The following is an 18,187-nucleotide window of genomic DNA, read 5'->3' as shown; positions in this document are numbered from 1 at the left end:
AACCCCCCCAGATAACAGGTTTCAGCAGACTCATCAACTCGGAGGAAAAGACAGGACACAGGCCATCATAGAAACAAAAGAACCAGCCTAAAAGTCTACCTCCAGAGAAAGGCAACGCCCGGCCGATTTCGGCCGGAGACCATCAAGCAAGACAAAAGGGACAAGCCCCAGGAAGATGGTCGTTGCCAGAATCGAACACCACACCCGCCAAACCCATACTACAGAAACTCAATCAAGAAAGACAAAGAAGAGACTACTCCTCCGAGATATCCATCGGCGCTAGCCCGGATCTCTCAATCCTGCTGTGATGAAAAATGTTAAAATACATACAGACTCACTTTGCATTTGAGGAGACTCTGCCCGGATACTTACTGACTCAATGTTCTAGGCCAGGAAATCCATTCACCAGACAATCAGGGACATTTGGTGAATGGAAACTGGTTGGAATTCTAGCCTGGGGACATAAAATCCCTATAAAAACCCAGGCCAGAGAACCCTCAGACGTGGATTTGGGAACACCTATACCTTGCGTATAGACCCTGTCCACCCAGCGCTGCGCTGTCCATTTATTGTGGTTTTTTCCTCGCTGTTTGTTGCTTTATTAATTTATAATAAATTAATCTTTGTTAATCTTTAATTTGCCGTTGCATTTATAACACCAGCATACCTCTCATATGTACCACTGGAACCTTATCTCCGTCTGTCGCTCTAAAGGGCTCAGATTGGGCAGGGCCTGCTCGGTTAGTTAGGAACCTCAGGTGTTCACCAACCACGTGGCTTTTGCTAAATTAATCTCCCAGTTCTTGAAAGTTCCCCCACCCAGTGCCTTCAAGCTGGTTTTAAGCAAGCCATTGCACCGTTCAACTTTTCCAGCAGCGGGTGCATGGTAGGGGATATGGTACACCCACTCAATGCCATGTTCCCTAGCCCAGCTGTTTATAAGGCTGTTCTTGAAATGAGTGCCATTGTCTGACTCAATCCTCTCAGGGTTGCCATGCCTCCAAAGGACCTGCTTTGCAAGTACCAGGATGGTGTTCCGGGCAGTGGCATGAGGCACAGGGTAGGTTTCCAACCATCCAGTGGTGGCTTCTACCATCGTGAGCACGTAGCACTTGCCTTGGCGGGTTTGGGGCAGTGTGATGTAGTCAATCTGCCAGGCTTCCCCATACCTATATTTGGACCAACGCCCACCGTACCATAGCGGCTTCAACCAGTGGGCCTGCTTGATCGTGGCACACATCTCACAGTCATGGATAACTTGAGAAATAGTGTCCATGGTTAGATCCACCCCTCGGTCCCGTGCCCACTTATAGGTGGCATCTCTCCCCTGATGACCTGAGGCATCATGGGCCCATCGAGCTAGGAACAACTCTCCCTTGTGTTGCCAATCTAAGTCTATCTTTGACACCTCTATCTTTGCAGCCTGATCCACCTGCTCATTGTTTCGGTGCTCTTCATTACCCCTACTCTTGGGGACATGGGCATCTACATGACGGACCCTCACAGACAGTTTCTCTACCCTGGTGGCGATGTCTTTCCACTCATCAGCAGCCCAGATTGGCTTTCGTCTGCATTGCCAGTTGGCCTTTTACCACCTTTCCAGCCATCCCCACAGAGCATTGGCTACCATCCATGAATCCATGTAGAGGTAGAGTTTTGGCCACTTCTCTCTTTCAGCAATGTCCAGGGCCAGTTGAACAGCTTTGAGTTCAGCAAGTTGATCCACCCTCTCCTTCAGTGGCTTCTGCGACCTGTCGTGTGGGGCTCCATACGGCTGCTTTCCACTTCCGGTTCATCCCTACGATGCGACAGGAACCATCAGTGAGCAGAGCGTAGCGTGTTTCTTCTGCTGGCAGTTGGTTGTACGGTGGAGCTTCTTCAGCCCGTGTCACTTGTTCCTGCTCCTCTTCATCAGTGAGACCAAAGTTTTCACCTTCCGGCCAGTTTGTAATTATCTCCAAAATCCCAGGGCGATTTGGGTTTCCAATACGGGCGCGCTGCGTGATGAGGGCGATCCACTTGCTCCATGTAGCGTTGGCGGCGTGGTGGGTAGCAGGAATCTTTCATTTAAACATCCACCCCAGCACTGGTAGTCGGGGTGCCAGGAGGGGTTGTGCTTCTGTGTCAATCACTTCTGAGGCGGCATGAACTCCTTCATAGGCAGCTAAGATTTCCTTCTCTGTGGGAGTGTAGTTGGCTTTGGACCCTCTGTAGCTTTGGCTCCAGAATCCCAGTGGTCGGCCTCGAGTCTCTCCAGGCACTTTCTGCCAAAGGCTCCAGGACAAGCCATTGTTCCCAGCTGCAGAGTAGAGCACGTTCTTCACATCTGGTCCAGTTCTGACTGGGCCAAGGGCTACTGCATGAGCAATCTCCTGTTTGATCTGAGCAAAGGCTTGCTGCTGTTCAGGGCCGTAGTGGAAATCATTCTTTTTTCAGGTAACCAGGTAGAGAGGGCTCACGATCTGGCTGTACTCAGGAATGTGCATCCTCCAAAAACCTATGGCACCTTGGAAAGCTTGCGTTTCCTTCTTGCTGTTGGGTGGAGACATTGCTGTGATCTTATTGACGACCTCAGTGGGAATCTGATGCCGTCCATCTTGCCACTTTACTCCCAGGAACTGGATGTCTCGAGCAGGCCCTTTGACTTTGTTCTTGATGGCAAAGCCGGCTTCTAGCAGAATCTGGATGATCTTTTCTCCTTTCTCAAATACTTCCACTGCTGTGTTCCCCCACACAATGATGTCATCAATGTACTGCAGATGTTCTGGAGCCTCACCCTTTTCCAGGGCAGCCTGGATCAGTCCATGGCAGATGGTGGGGCTGTGCTTCCACCCCTGGGGCAGTCGGTTCCAGGTGTACTGCACTCCCCTCCACGTGAAGGCAAACTGAGGCCTGCATTCTGCTGCTAGGGGAATGGAGAAAAATGCATTAGCAATGTCAATAGTGGCGTACCACTTCGCTGCTTTGGACTCCAGCTTGTACTGGAGCTCCAGCATGTCTGGCACGGCAGCGCTCAGAGGTGGAGTCACTTCATTCAATGCACGATAGTCCACAGTCAATCTCCATTCTCTGTCAGACTTGCGCACAGGCCAGATGGGGCTGTTGAAGGGTGAGTGGGTTTTGCTGACCACCCCTTGGCTCTCCAGTTCTCGGATCATCTTGTGGATGGGGATCACAGCATCTCGATTTGTCCTGTACTCTCAGCGGTGCACCGTCGAGGTGGCAATTGGTACTCGCTGTTCTTCCACCTTCAGGAGTCCTACTGCAGATGGGTTCTCTGATAGTCCAGGCAAGCTGTTCAATTGCTTAATGTCCTCTGCCTCCACAGCAGCTATTCCAAAAGCCCACCTGAGTCCCTTTGGGTCTTTGTAATAGCCATTTCGAAGGAAGTCCATGCCCAGAATACACGGGGCCTCTGGGCCAGTCACAATGGGATGTTTCTGTCACTCTTTCCCAGTCAGGCTCACCTCGGCTTCCAACAGAGTCAATTGTTGCGATCCCCCCGTCACCCCAGCAATGGAAACAGGTTCTGCCCTGTCATGGAGTTACTTTACCTTTAAGGGAGTTGGAGTTGCTGGGAAGTGCTTGGAGTCTTTTCTCCTGACCAATTATCGGTCATTGCTGAGAATTGACAGCAGTTTAGGCCATTGAAAAGTGGGATCAACTTGTGAACCCTACCTTAAAATGTAAAAGCAGAGCTCTCTGAGTTCTCTTTGTTTTCTGGCTGTGGAGGGTGGCGGAGCTCCAGGCCTCCCGTTCCCTGCCCAGGCCATGTGGCGGGGCGGGGATGGGGCCGGGCCTGCCCCGTCTCCCGGCCGGGAGATGGGGGGGGGCCTGGGGAAGGTTTACCTCGGGCCCGGGCCGGGCCGAGCCGATCTCTGGCTCGGCTGCAGGTTTTGCTGTAACTACATTCACTAGAAACTGCCCAGTGAAGAAAGAGGGAAGCCCTGGACTTGCAGCGGGTTGGAGCAGCGACTACACGCTCCAGAGCAGCCATGAGGAACTTCCCATCGCAGACGGCTCCAGCTCCTGTTCGGCAGAGATCTCCAAACCAGCTACAAAAGCCTGGGCAAGATGTTAACTCTTTCATTACCCAGATGAGACTTGCGGATTAATCTTTTTATCCAGAGAGAGAGAGAGAGATCAACATGAAAAGAGACTTTATAAACTACCAGAGACAGGAAAGAAAAGAAGCTTCAAGAAAGGTAGAGAATTAAGAAGATGCTTTAATTAAGCTGAAATATCTCCCTGTTAAAACTATGGAGATGGACAATGAAGTCTTGAAAAGAACTCCTTTAATTCATGATATAAGATCTAGAGAGGAATAGTGTTCAAAGTGTAAATTTGAGTAAAGAGTAATTATAGTATAGTGAAGTACTGGGAGATTAAAAGCCTTGAGAGGCCATGAGAAAACTGTTGAGAGATTTGAAGCCCTGAGAGGCCATGAGAAAACTGTTTTCTGGTGAAGCTCACAGAAACAGATGAAGAAGACTTTTTTTGCCTTTGAATAACTTATCCTTAAAAATGCTATCTCTAGACGCATGGCCCATACACACTTCAGAGTGATGTGAGAATGGGAGGAGTGAACTCTAATAATAGCAGCTCTGGACAGCTAACATTAGGGCAATAGAAAACTATAACAAAAATAGTTTTCTTGTGAGAAACTCCATAAATTAACAAGAAGAAACTTCTGTTTCTCTATAAAGATTGGTAAAAAGACTAGCAAGAATTGGGACTGTTTTAACCATCAGAGTTCCAGAGTTTTTGTCTCTGTTGTCATGTGAACAAGGGAATAGTGGGTAGATAGGGGATGGAAGGGTTTTTCTGGAAGTTTATTCTGGTGTTCTTATTATTGTGGTTTGTCAATAAACTTTCTTTTTTTTTTCCCTTTTAAGTTGTATGCCTGTTTTGCTCTTATTCTAATCCATATCTCACAGCAAGAAGTAAGTAATTTTCTTAGTTAGTGGTTTAAAACCACGACATGCCCCCACATGTCCTGAGGGCATTAGGGTACACTGTGCACCAATATCAACTAAAGCTTCGTATTTTTGTGGCTCTGATGTGCCAGGCCATCGGATCCACACCGTCCAAAAGACCCGGTTTTCCCGTGCCTCTTCCTGGCTAGAGGCAGGGCCCCTCTAGCACTCTAGGAGAGGTCATCCTCTCCTCCTTGGGCATACATGCTAGAGGTTCCTTCAAGGGGATCATCCTCTTTTCTGTAATATCTGCCAGTTTGGTCACGGGAGGTTGAGGCTACCTTCACTTTAGTGGAACCTTTCTGGTTAATGGTTCCTTGCCTGAGTTGACGCACTCGTGCTGCCAGGGCAGAAGTGGGTTTCCCATCCCACTTTCCCATGTCTTCCCCATGGTCACGTAGAAAGAACCACAGCTCAGTTCGTGAGGTGTACCCTCTCTCTCTAGCTGGGGGACGTGGGGCTTGGAGTTTTGGGCTTGTGACCCGCACTGGTGCCATATGGAACTGCTCTTCCTCATCTCTTCCCTCATTTCCCTCATCTCCTCTTTGAGTTCCTTAATCACAGCAGAAATCTTAGCCTGATGTGGGCCATGGACCATACTGGCGAAATGTCTAAGCCTGGTGGTGACAGAACCCACCGTTTCTCGGCTGTTATCGGCATTAATCGTTGCAATATAGGTGGTGTAGTCACGTGGCCCTAGATTTGCCAGACTCCACAACATCTGCCCAGTGCACCTGACTTTGTCGGGGTCATTATCATGCTGTCCACCCCTCCCAAAAAGGACCTCTAATATTGCCACTTCTCTCAGCTGTTGGATCCCTTCCTCAATGGTTTTCCATTCCCTTCTATGATAGTGCTCTTCCATTCTCTCTCTGTGGACAAACCTCTCTCTTACACTCATCAAAAGCCGCTCCCAGAGGGAAAGGGGCCCTTGCTCCCTGACGAGTATCTGATTCACACCTGAGTCCTGGGTCAAGGGTCCCACATTCCTTGCCTCACCACCATCCAGCTGCACGCCTGTACCCATAAGGTCCCAGACCCAAAGTAACCAGGTTGTATAAGGCTCAAGCCCCCGCCTCACAATGTCTTTTTGTAACTTACGGAGACTGTCATATGTCAGAGACTCAGTAATGGTTTCAACTTCTGGCTTCCTTGTGGGTTGTGAGGGCCCTCCTTTCTTATCCTTATCAACAGGGTGCTGTGATTTCATCTTAGACTTTCTTGTTTCCACAGGGGCAACAGCTCCTGGCTGTGACTGTCCTTGTGGTTCAGCTGGAACCTGGACAGTTGTAACGTCTGTGGGTTCCACTGCAGCACCATCAGACTCTCCCTCTTTGAGGCAGGGGGAGGGTTTCCCAGCAGCTGAGGAAATGCACTCCTTTAGCATCTGGCCCATCTCATGCATCTCCTTTACCAGAACCCCCACCCACTCTGGGTGGTTCATTTCTGAGGTGGGCTGTGGAGCAGGGGCAGGATCTAGAGCAGCACCCCCTGTCTCTGGGGCTGTGCCAGGCTCTGGATCAGCACTCTCTGTCTCTGGGGCTGTGCCAGGCTCTGGATCAGCACTCTCTGTCTCTGGGACTGTGCCAGGCTCTGGAGCAGCACCCCCTGTCTCTGGGGCTGTGCCAGGCTCTGGGGCAGCACTCACTGTCTCTGGGGCTGTGCCAGGCTCTAGAGCAGCACTCCCTGCCTCTTTCCCTTTGTCTCTGAAGGCTAAGTAGAACAGGCCTATCAGTATCACCAGCCACTGTAAGATGTCATTAGCATTCAGAGATGATTTTAACGCTTCGAAAACTTGCGGGGTAGGCCCAAGGAACTGGGTGAAAGGTTGGGAGAAAATTTCCCCAGCTGTCTTTTTCTCCCAGTAGGTACCATTAATAAAGTAACCCAAAAACCATCCAGTTAGTGTGTGACAGCTCTGAATCCATGAGCCCGCCGTCCAGAGGACGTTAAACATCCATGAATTCCTCACCGTATCAATCCACAAAACAAGCTGGATAATAGCCACAGTAGCCTTAGTTATAGGACCCATATTTAAGTAAGGTACCGCAAATGGGAGAAATATAGCTGTGACCACATGTCCCCCGAACCTGGGTAAGCTCAACAGCATGGTTCTACCTAACAAGATTTCTAAATCCAGCACACAAAAGTTAGGTAATTTAAGAACTGTTATTCTTTTTATGCCCTTTTCTCTCAGTGCCCCACGGATGGGCGTCAAAATCTGTCTTGGTTCTAGAAGACAGGTGTCTGCTAGGGAGAGCAGGAGCCCCCCTTGGGATGAAAGAATGTAGACCCCCTCCCTCCGAATTATTATAAATTTGAAATCAAGGGGCTTTCAGGCAGAGATCTGGGGATAGGAAAAACAGTTCTTTACTAGTATAACCAGGCAAACAAACAACAATAACTACAGCAATAACAAGAAAACAGAACCAGGGACCCCAGGACAGCTTTCTCGGCTGAGATGGGATGGAGGAGAGGCTTTGTTTTCACAAACCCCTCGGGCAGTCAGTCCCGGTGCTTTTGCAGGGCTCCGAGGAACAGTCGGCTGGAACAGCAGGGACGAGCTGAGATCCTGGGCCGGTGGCTGAGGTGTATCAGCAGGGATGAGCTGAGATCCTGGGCCGGTGGCTGAGGTGTATCAGCAGGGATGAGCTGAGATCCTGAGCCGGTGGCTGAGGTGTATCAGCAGCTCCACGGCGGTGCCTGGCACTGCCACACGTCCCGGCAGGGCAGGGGGTGCGAGGCCACCAAGAAAGAGGGGAGAAGGAGAAGCAGCAGCAACTCCGTCTGGGTGATGGCAAAATTCTCTTCTCTCCACCGCAGCAGCTCCGCGACCCAGCACACGAACGTCCTTCTCCGAAGCCGAAGAAAGAAAGCCAGCCAAAAAACTGTCCCCACCCTCCTTTTCTGCCCCCTTCTCACCCCGCCCTGGGCCCGGCCACTCTTTGTCCGTTGTCAAGCACTCCTAAGTACCGGTAGTTAGGTTGTCCCAGCACATAATGGGTAAAAATTCCCCGGGCAGGCCAGAACAACAAAACAAAACAAAAAAATGACACCTAACCCTCAACAGCCAGGGTCACCCAGATGTTCTGGCGTGGCTGTGGGACGATCCAGGCTGCTGTCAGGCTGCTCAGTGTGAGCAGGATGACAGCAGGGTTAAGGCTCATCATGGATTTGAGTAAGAGGTAGGTTATTTCTAAAAAAAAAAAGGAAACAGATATTCTTTAAAACATATTCACAGTTACAGTATGCAGGTCAGAGGCTAGAGAGGTTCCTTCTTGCTCTCTTCAGCGGCGTCTTCTCTTGGAAGCAACAGCCACTTGCTTCTCTTTTCTTCTTGCTGGGGCTGGATTCTTTGGAACAAAAGGTTTTACCCATTTCTGAGGAATCCATCGGGGGCCTGAAGGGGTGGATACACACGCGTAACCTCGCCCCCAGGTGACAAGTTCATAGGGACCCTTGGTTTGCCAAGTTTCAGGGTCCCTGATTAAAACCGGCGGATGCTGTGACAATTTAAACTGATCACCACTGTTAAAATGCCGAGTTACAGGAGGATTCATGTTTTCAAATGAGCAGTTTAGGAAATTAATGGTAAACAGAGCTTTAAGGAGTTTCTGTAGGGGAGACATCCACACTGCCTCGCTACCTTGCCTGGCTGTGACTTGTTGGAGCGTCTGGTGTGTACGCTCAATTACAGCCTGACCTGTGGGGGAGTGGGGGATGCCAGTTTTATGTTCCACTCCCCACTGCTGGACAAATTCCAGGAACTCCTTGGATTTATACGCTGGGCCATTATCTGTTTTAATTTCTTTAGGGATTCCCAATACGGAAAAGGCCTGTACTAAGTGTTGTTTAGCATGCACAGACTTTTCTCCTGCATGAGCAGAGGCATACACCGCTCCTGAGTATGTATCAATACTCACATGTACATACTTAAGGCGACCAAAACTGGGGATGTGAGTGATATCTGTTTGCCACACCTCACAGCTCTTAAGGCCTCGGGGATTAACCCCAATGCCTAATGATGGCACTGCCTGGAGCTGACAACTGGGACAGGTAGCCACGATGGCTTTGGCCTGATCCCGTGTCAGCTGGAACTGACGAATCAGTCCTGGCACATTTTGATGGTATTGCTGGTGACTCATTTTTGCCTGTTGAAACACATCTGGGAGACATACCTTTTCAGCTGGGGCAGCAAGGGAATCCGCCTTCCGGTTCCCCTCAGCGATTTCACCTGGCAACGGGGTGTGCGATCTTATGTGCATCACATAGAAAGGTTGTTCTCGATTTGAAACTAAATAAATCAGTTTTGAAAGCAATCTAAAGAGATGTTCGTTCTCAATGTCCTTGAGAACTGCCTGTTCCGCACTGGACACCACTCCTGCTACGTAGGCTGAGTCAGTAACCAAATTAATCGGTTCTGGAAATTTCTCAAAGGCTCTCACAACCACAGCTAGTTCAGCTATCCGGACTGACCCCTCTACAAACTCAACATCAGCTTCCCAAAGCTGAGTCTGTGGATTTCTCCAAGTCATCACCGACTTGTGGGATTTCCAGATGCATCAGTGAACACTGTGAGAGCTTTGAGTGGCCTCCGGCTCCTTTTCTCACGAGGAATGAGATGGAATTCCTCATGAAACAATTTGTGTGATGGTGCATGAACTGAAATTTGCCCACTAGAGCTGTCCAGAGCTAACTGGAGGTTAGCATTGCTCTGCAGCAGATGCTCAAACATCTCTTTGGTCAGTCTCTCAGGGGAGTTTTTGCCTTCTCCAGAGAGCCTGACTGGGAGGTGAATACACATAAAGTCACAACCTGCCAGTTCCTGCAGCCTTACCCTGGCCTTTTGGATCAGCTGAGCCATCAGCTCTTGTGGCTTGGTGATAGTTTTGGGTCTTTGATGGGAGAGGAACACCCACTCTATGATTAAGAGTGCATCTCTCTGCCCCTCGGCCCACTGGAATATTAACCCATGTAGGTGTGGCAATTTCCCCAGGACAATAAATTTGAAAGGCAGCTCAGGTTTGAAGCAGTGTGCCTGTCTTTCTGTCAAGGCCTTTTGTGCTTTTTCAATTACAGTTTTTGCTTTTGGAGTCAGCTCCCTAGGAGACAGTAATTCTCTCTCCCCTTTCAATAAATTAGTAGGGGGCTCAGGTCTTTATTGGTGAGACCTAGCCATGGTCTGACCCAGTTTAGTGACCCGCATAGAGAATGAAGATCTGCTAGAGTTTTAGGATTACCAATAATTTCCAATTTTTGTGGAGCAACAGTCCGTGCAGTAATTTCCAGGCCCAGGCATTTCCAAGGTGGCATCCTTTGAACTTTGTCTTCCTGCAACTGGAATCCAGCAGAGGTTAAAACTTTAACCACTAGGTCAAGGGTACCTTTCAGCATGTTGTTATTGGGACAGCATATTAAAATGTCGTCCATGTAATGCAAAATGATAGCCTCTCTCTTTTCAGCACGCACTGAGGACAGCAATGACCCCACATACCACTGGCAGATGAAGGGGCTGGCTTTCATCCCCTGAGGTAATACTGTCCAGTGGTACCATTTCATTGGGGCTTCTCAGTTAATTGTGGGAATGGAAAAGGCAAACCTTGGTGCATCAGCTGGATGCAGGGGAATTTGAAAAAAGCAGTCTTTAATATCCAGTACTGCTAGTAGCCAATCTTGTGGTAGCATGGTTGCGGATGGCATTCCTGGTTGGAGAGATCCCATGTCTTGTATTTTTTTGTTTATTTCTCTTAAATCTTGAAGGAGGCGCCATTTATCCTTCCCTGGCTTTTTTATTACAAACACCGGGGAATTCCAAGGGCTTGTTGTTTCTACTATGTGTCCTTTAGCCAATTCTTCTTCCACTAATTTTTCTAGCGCCCCAAGTTTTTGTTTGCTGAGAGGCCACTGGTTCACCCAAATTGGATCATTACCTAGCCAAGATAATTTTTGGACCGGACGCTCTACAGTGGCCTCCATCAAAAATCCTGAGGTGTCTCAGGAATTGTTACTTTCACCCCCCACTGGGACATGGTATCTCTCCCCCACAAGGGGCACTTGTAGTCAATCACAAAAGGTCAGACACTAGCTATCCTACCGTCTGGACCTTCGATCTGGACGATATCTTTAGCAATTTTTGCCAGTTTCATCCCTCCAACACCCTGTATTTTTCCTGCCAGGGGTTGTAGGTCCCAATGTGAGCACCACACCTTTTCTGGTATGATGGTCACATCTGCCCCAGTGTCAATTAACCCTTCTACATGGAGATGTTCTGATTTATGTGTTAAATTACATCCCATTATGGGCTTGTTTTCACCCACTACTTCTGCCCAGTAGACTCCCGGTGCTTTGTCTTCTACTGGGACTTCTGTTGGAAGAGGGATCACCTGGGCTATTCCCTGCCCTTTATCTATATAGAAAGGTGGTTGGGGGCACCTAGCTAAGAGAATGAGGTGTGTTAGGTCTCCCGTGATTGTCATGGGAGCCACCTCAATCTCTATTGGTGTGTGTGCTGTGTCTCCAATAACAAAATACCTACTATCCAGTCCAGCCAGGTCTTGTGAATTATCCTGCAAATTTACTCCCACGACAGTCCAGCGGTCAGATCTGAAACAAAAAGCTTTAGAAGTTACAAGTCTGAATCGCTTTTGCGGTTGCCAGACCTTATTAGGCAAACGTTTTTCACAATTATATTTTTGCAGTTTTTCACCCCCCTTCTCCCTTTTTATTAAAGGACAGAGATTTGTTTCCACTTCATTTATGTCTGCGCGCTGAGTGGGTAAGCCCTGAGGCTTAAGTTTTTTGGCAAGCTGATATCTGTGTGTTTCTGTCGTTTTAAAGGACAGTTTTTAGCAAAATGTCCCGGTTTTCTGCAGTGAAAACAAATTCGCTGTTGCTGGTCAGACGTCATCTGTTCACTCCTTGTCTCAGATGAAACTGCAGCAACAGGTCTTGGGGTGGTCCAGGGAGGTCTCTTTTCCTACGAAAACATCTCTGCTTTCCTTGCACAGGCTGCTGACATCTGTGCGAGTGTAGGAGGTGGCTCCAATGGCAAACCTAAAATGACTCTACAGCAAGATTCATTAGCATTTCTCTGAGCAAGTTCCTTGACTAACTCTGCCTGTACCACAGGGTCTTCTACCTGACGGGAGACTTGTTCTTTTCATCGGTCTAAGAATTGCAGGAATCCTTCTGAAGGCATTTGTTTTACATTAATATAACTGCCCTTAGTGTCAGCTGTTGGTAGCTGGGTGAAAGCCTTTCCTGCAGCTGTAGTGATTTTATCTATCACAGCCTTTGGCAATGCCCTAGTTTGGTCCTCAGGTTTTTCCCATACTCCTTCACCACATAAATGCTCTAAAGTAATAGGATTATTTAATAAATCTACATATTGGTGATTAGTATTTAATAATTCCACCAGTATGTTTTTTAGAAATCGTTTCCATGTGTTTTCCCATAATTCAAATTCAGATGGTGTAAGCAAACACCTAAAAAGATCTTTAATAGCTGTAGGAACTAAATCATTTGAGGTTAATGTTGTTTTAACAATGCTTTTAAATATTTCACTGTTACGACCAAATTCTCTTTGTACTTTGCAAATTTCCTTTTTGTCTTGGTACGAAAATGGCTTGCAAGTATGGTTTTGAGGTCTTGTTCCAGTAAAAGTTACTGGAGCAGCAGTAGGGAAAAAAGCTGAGTCACAATCATTTTGTTCTCCATTCCCGGGAGTTGTATTGAACCGGCAGGGGGGAGAGGCTTGTCCTGCCCAGGTATCGGGAAGGCTCGCATTCCCCCATCCCCCAGGGGCACCACGTGGCTCCGCAGAGATAGCAAGCCGAGGGGATCCACCCTACGGTTCCCCGGGGCGTCCCCCGGGGCCATCAGCGCAGATTGCAGCAGCACGACCACACCTGCCTTTGGAATGTGGCGAGGCAATCTCACCTCCCTGCTCATTCCCGGGCCCGCCCCCCCGGACCGTGGGAACTGGGAGGGGCTCTGCCCCTCACCATCCACTCGGCCCAGCCCCCAGCCGCGCCCCCGGCTCCCGCCCCATTTCCAGCCGCTGCCCCAACTCCCGCCTCATCTCTGCCCCCAGCCCCACCCCCGCCTGGCTTCGGGGTGCCCGTTCCTTCCCCACACCTGTGGAGAGACACAGCTCCTCCCCCGCAGGAGCCGGAGGAGGGCGCACCCCCCCACCCCCCCCGCCCGCCGGGCCCAGGGGTTCCGCACATCCCCACACTGGGCCCTGGAGGCTCACACCCCCCTCCCAGGGGGCAGGGCCGGAGCACCCTTCCCTCTGCCCCTCTGCAGGAGCAAGGGGTGTAACTCTCTCGGTCCCCGTTCCTCCTTCCCCCGGGACAGGGGGCAAAGGGATCGGGAATAGGGTTACAGCCTCGGGGGGCAGGGTCATAGGGTGGGGCCAGGCAGGGATGGGGGGTATTGCAGGGTGGAATGTCAGGGGGAACAAAGGGGTTGTGATAAGGGTTGGGGGCAGGACCCGGTGGGTGGGAGGGATTATGGGTAGGAGAAAGGGGGTACACAGGGGGATTCACCATGTGGCCGGGTAACACGTGGCCAGCGTCATTTTGGCTCTGCACATGTTCTTGAGTAAGTTCAGCCGAGCCCTCCCCTCCTTGCAGGGAGGATTTTAAGCTATGTTTTTCGGGGTCTTCTGCGGGGAGGGAAGGGTCCGGGCAGGAGTTTTTGTCTGCCTGTAATGCTTCAGACAAACCCTCTGACCGGGGGGGCCGAGGGAAGCGGGGGAAAAGAGCGAGCCGGAGGCTTTTGCCTCTGTAGAATGGCTTTCCAAATTAAAAGAAACAATGGGAGGTATTTGCCAGCTGTGCTGTCCCCCAGTTCAACTTGCATAGTAAGTGCTTGTCCAACCTTTTCCCAGTCAGGCAGGGAATCAACATTCAAATCCAGAAAATGCAAAAAAACCATTTTACTAATTTCCTCAGCTTATTTTTTGAGAAATTGATATTTCCAGCCTTTAAAATATTCTTAATATGGGAATATTTATTCCTTTCCTGTGTAGACAAAAAGGAACCTATGGCCAATCTTAAGGCTTTGATACACAGACTGGTCTAACCTTTTTTTTTTTTTACCACCGAGAAAAGCAGAAAAGATCCAAACTGCGGTCAGGGTTTAAAAACCACCGCGGAGCCCAGGACGCGCCGCCGGCACCGCCCCCACACACACCACGTGTGCAGCCACGTGGGCTCCCTCGGTCCAGATACCGGGGAGAGGCTCTGGCACCGGCACTACCAGCACTGTGACTCGCAAAACCCGACAACAACCGCCGGATCTCCCGCACCCCCCGCGCCCCACCCAGTACCTGTTTCCTGAAGGATGCGCGGTGTTCGAAGAAAACAGAAAACAAAAAAAGAGGTTCTCAGTCCGAGTTGACTCATGTACTCACGGAGCTACCAACTCGACCCCCGTCAGTAAAGACTGCAGGGTAAGTGACGGTACCTAGGCTTGTTAAAACACCCGTGGGGTGTTTTCCAGCCGTCCCGGGGGGATTCAAAGCCCCTACGTTGGTCGCCACCTGAAGCGAACTTCCCTTAGCCCCCCGAAGTAATCCACGCTAGCTCTGTCGAATGGAGGCATCAGGGAGATCCTTCGAGACCAAGAAAAGACCAAAAAGTGCTGCTTCTCCCTCCGGGGTATCAGAGGATGTTTACTCTGGCTAGCTTCCAGGGGAGAAGAGACCGGGTTTCTCCTTCCCGGACTCCTTCAAACCTCGGGAGAGGGGCGGGGGGACATACAACACCAACCAATGGGATAAAGTTTCAGGGACTGGGAGAGGAGGGGAAAAACACGTCACAGAGAAACAAAGTAACTCCCAGAAATATGCACCACCACAATCCTGCAACAGGGAAAAGGAGTGATTCAAATGCATGTTTGAAATGAACTTTATCTGCAGGGGAATGGATCCAGGCATCACCCATTTCATGGCACTGTAAAACAATTTGCTCCATCAGGGTTTTAATTTGGTTTTTGTTTTACTTTTTGTTTGGTCGGTTTTAGTCAAACAAATCTTAGCAATCCATGTTTTGTGGGCACTGCTGGTGGGGGAGCAGCACAGAACATCAATTCTCAAGGCTTCCCTGGAGAGAAACAAGAAATAAAGAAACAGCCTTGGAAAAGTTATGGGCAGAGGTTCTAGTTTTATTCTGCTGGTTTGGCTCTGTTACTCAATCCCTGGCTCTAATAACCAGTTCTGTTATCAGCAACAGGGGAAATATAAACACCAACAGCCAAGCACGACCACCCCAAGGAACACTTACGCGTATTTCCTGCTGGATGCTGCTCTGAGAACATTTTGGCTGAGGCCATTCCAAAATGTCTGTAAAACAGAGACATTCTAATGAGAATTTAGTTTAAAACATCAAGATGTCTTCAAACCAAGGCTTTCAGAGGCAGACAATGGCTGAAGCAACGCTGTCCTACTAAGAGTACGCTCTTTATGCAAAAAAATTAAGAATTTGAACAAGACGCAGACTCACATAAATGGCCTCCCGAATTATTGCACTAATTAATCTCGCATAACGCTAACTTCTATGACCAGAACTGAGCTTTTTCCCTCACACAGAATAATCTGTGACAAAAGACATCTCAGTAGGCCAACCCTGAACCTTCAGTCCACAAATAGCAGCAGATAAACATTAACGCCATTTCTCAGAGCTTTGTGCCTGGTCAGCAACAAATGCCCCACAGCACCCCTTGAGGAACCTACAGCTGCGATTCTGCTGCACAACTCCAGCTTCACCCCTCTGCACATGCCAAGCTGCATCCCGCAGAGCTCGGGAAGCATTATCCTTCCTTCTGAGGAAGAACTAACTTCTGACAAGATAAAGTCATGCCAACGGCACCGAGCCGTGACTCTTTTGCTGGTATTTAAAGACGTAAGGCCCAGGCCCAGCGCACAGAGCCAGCAGGACCAGCACAGGGCGGGGGATCTGCGGTCCCCGCCTGTCCCTGAATTGCCGCCGCGTGCCCTCCCCAGCCCGATCCCCGCTGCCACCATCGCATGGACGGTGAGGAACCGAGCGGCCTTCCCACAAACTTCCCTAGCAGCAAACAGACTCAAACACGCAAAACAGGCTCCTCTACACCCTCCAGGCCCGCATCCTCATGCACCCTCATAAGCCTTCTCTAAATAAAATCTCAGCACTGAGGAGCCATGGCCTGAGCCCGGACTCGCCTGCGGGCAGCGCCCTTTGCCGCTCCCGCAGCCCACGATCCCCCCACCCGTGTCTATGGCAAACGCTCAGCGCCCCGCAGCCTCTTGCTGTCCCCGCGGCCCCTCGCAGTCCCCGCAGCCCCTCGCTGTCCCCCGGCCCCTCGCTGTCCCCCTAGGAGCTCTGACCTGCGCGGGGCGCGCGGGCGCAGCGCGTGACAGCAGCAGGGGCAGGCGGCTCGCGCTCAGCATGGCGGCGGTCGGGGCGCACGGGGCCACGGCTCTTCTGGAAACCTCCACCCACGTGGGCCGCGGGGGGGCCGAGCCGCGCCGCAGGACCCCCGCAGAGGGCTGCCCGCAATAATGCCTGATCGCGCCGCTCGCTTTCGCCGAGACGACCAAACTCTGGCGATGGCGGCGCAGCTGCACGCCGGCTTCCCGACACCGGCACAGAGCTCGCTGTCCCGGCAGACACGCGCCGGGGCGGGAGACGGGCAGCCAAGCGACGCGGCGGACACCGGCGCAGTAAGAACACTCCGGGTCCTGCGGCGGCCGCGCACTCAAGGTCGGACAGGATAAAGCGCAGGGCGATTGCAGCGGCCTTGCGTCAGGCTGAGAGCTGCGCATGCGCACATCCAGGGGGGCGCCACCGCATGTGCCAGGGCTCCTGGGCCACCTCCACCCCAATGCCGCGCATGCGCGCCGGGGCCCCGGGCCCTCGGTGCGGCGGGGTGGGAGCTCCCTCTGTCCGCCCGGGGCTCGCACAGAAACCGGCAGCACATAGCTCCGGTCCCAAAGCCCTGCAAACCAGTCCTACCGCTCCCAGCAGCAGTAAAAAGGGCTGTGGGACCAGGTGCACCTGGAAAAACGCCTGTGAGGGTTGAAACTGATACTTCCTCAGGCCCAGAAGAGAAACGGGACCTGAAATCAAACCAAGGAGTTCAGAATTCCACAGCATTCCCAACCTGAACTCAAACCCAGCACTGAGCCAGTGCCTGGGAAGAAAGGATCCCTGTCCCAGTCAAATCCAGAACAGAAGGAACACTCGGACAGCTCTGAGAGAGAATCCTTATTTATTTAACATCTATCCTAACTTATACATATCCTACATCTATCCTAACTTATATATATCCTAACTTATATATCCTAACCTATCCTAACCTATCTTAACTTATTTACATCTATCCCAGCAGGGCTCTCCTATGACTGTGTATGCCCTACTGGGGTCCGGGGGCCGTCTTGGCCGAGCCTCCTGGCGACCCCACAGCCTCCATGGTCTCCTGGGGACCGTCTGCCACCGAGCTCGGGCTGTCCCTGGCTGGCTCAGGCACGGCGTCCTGGGAGCCCTGGGGTGGACACTGGTAGCTGCAGGACACTCAATGACTCTGCCAGCTGCTCCTGGGAACACTTCTCTGCCTCCAGCTGGGCTCCTGGTTTTGCTTCCTGCCTTTCCCTGGCCATCTCAATGCTCTGAGACACATCAGGGCTGTCGATGTCCATGGCAGGTTGCTGATCTCGAGAGGAGCAGGGAGAGCTGCCCAGGGCTCCCTCACTGTCTCAGCCTGAAGGGCTTCCTTAGAGGCTGGGAGGGATCGTGGCCTCCAGGAGTGATGCCCTGGGAGTGAAGCAGGAACATGGGTCTCCGCAGGCAGACATTCTTGAAGGGCTGGGGTCTCTCATAAGAAGTGGACCCTCTGGGAGGCTGCTCTGAGGAACACAGCGTCTCAGCACTGGCGAGATCCTCAGAGGGAGAGAGGTGGTCAGCAGCAACAGGGGTCTGGCAGTCTTGGAGGTCCTTGGAGGCATTTGAGGCTGCTGGAACGTTGCATCTCTGACCGCCTGAGCTTCTCGGAGGTGACTCTGAGGAACACAGCATCTCAGCACAGGCGAGATCCTCAGAGGGAGGGAGGCGGTCAGCAGCAGCAGGGGTCTGGCAGGCCTGGAGGACCTTGGAGGCAGTAGAGGCTGCTGGAATGTTGCATCTCTGACTGCCTGAGCTTCTCGGAGCCGCAGTCAGTCCCCAGCAGAA

The sequence above is a fragment of the Cyanistes caeruleus genome, chromosome 15 (genome assembly GCF_971803275.1).
Source record: "Cyanistes caeruleus chromosome 15, bCyaCae1.hap1.1, whole genome shotgun sequence".
Lineage (NCBI taxonomy): Eukaryota > Metazoa > Chordata > Aves > Passeriformes > Paridae > Cyanistes > Cyanistes caeruleus.
The sequence above is the reverse complement of the archived record's forward strand: the minus strand, read 5'-3'. Positions refer to the sequence as shown.